Consider the following 891-nt stretch of genomic DNA (forward strand, 5'->3'; position numbering starts at 1 on the left):
AGGTCACCCAAGCCAGACAGCTGATTAGCATCTCAACGGGGGCTACTGGGCGTTCGAGTCCTTATTAATGAGAAGTTGCTGCTATGAAGCAGGTGGGGGAAACAGGTGTACAAATCCATGCAATCAGTAAAAACACCTACAGGAAATGGACCCATAAAAAATCCAGTGGCAGTGACAGTAGCCCAGTGTGCCAGGGAGCCCTTGCTTTTCCAACTCGCTCTCTTCCAGGCTCTGTCAGTGGTCGGCATGGCCCGTGGAAATCAATGAGAACTTGCCCGCCAGAAAACACGAAGAAAACCCAGGAAATTAGCAAGGGAAGAAGAACAGAGGATAGCTTGACCACCTCTCAGAGACAGCAGGGGGATCTGAGATCATCCAACAAAACAGAAGACAGCTAATGAGAAATCCGTGCAGACAAGAGAGAAGTGGTAACTGGCTGTTTGGAAAACCTGAGTGGTCCTGCCGGCTGGGTGTATCATAAGCCCTAAGAGTAAGATTTTGTAGAGTGAACAGTCAGTCATTACATATAACTTATCCTTTAAAAAGATTTTAAACTTTACCTTTCAGATTGACTTAGTGTGATGTTTTAGAAGCACTCTTCAAAGAATAAAACACAAGCCATGAAGAAAAAAAAAAAAGTCCGGTGGCTCAGCAAAAGAAATTACTGTGAACAAAACTTGTGCAGAAACTTTCGTGTTTTCAAGGATTTTGTCCAATGCAGGTTTTTCCTATTTGATTTTTTCACCTAAAATAGCATTTCTTCATGGACAGTGTATCATTTTGAGATCATGGAGTACTATGGAGAGCAGTCAGTGCATTTATAAATGACTTTCAATTTCTGACTGGGCGCAGTGGCTCACGCCTATAATCCCAGCACTCTGGGAGGCCGAG

At 43.8% G+C, this 891-nt stretch overlaps 1 pseudogene; it reads left to right on the forward strand.

Moving 5' to 3' along the window:
- The first annotated feature begins 246 nt into the window (after positions 1–246).
- Positions 247–432, forward strand: LOC105501941 (annotated as a pseudogene).
- Positions 433–891: the final 459 nt, after the last annotated feature.

The sequence above is a fragment of the Colobus angolensis genome, unplaced genomic scaffold (assembly GCF_000951035.1).
Source record: "Colobus angolensis palliatus isolate OR3802 unplaced genomic scaffold, Cang.pa_1.0 Scaffold76, whole genome shotgun sequence".
Classification (NCBI taxonomy): domain Eukaryota; kingdom Metazoa; phylum Chordata; class Mammalia; order Primates; family Cercopithecidae; genus Colobus; species Colobus angolensis.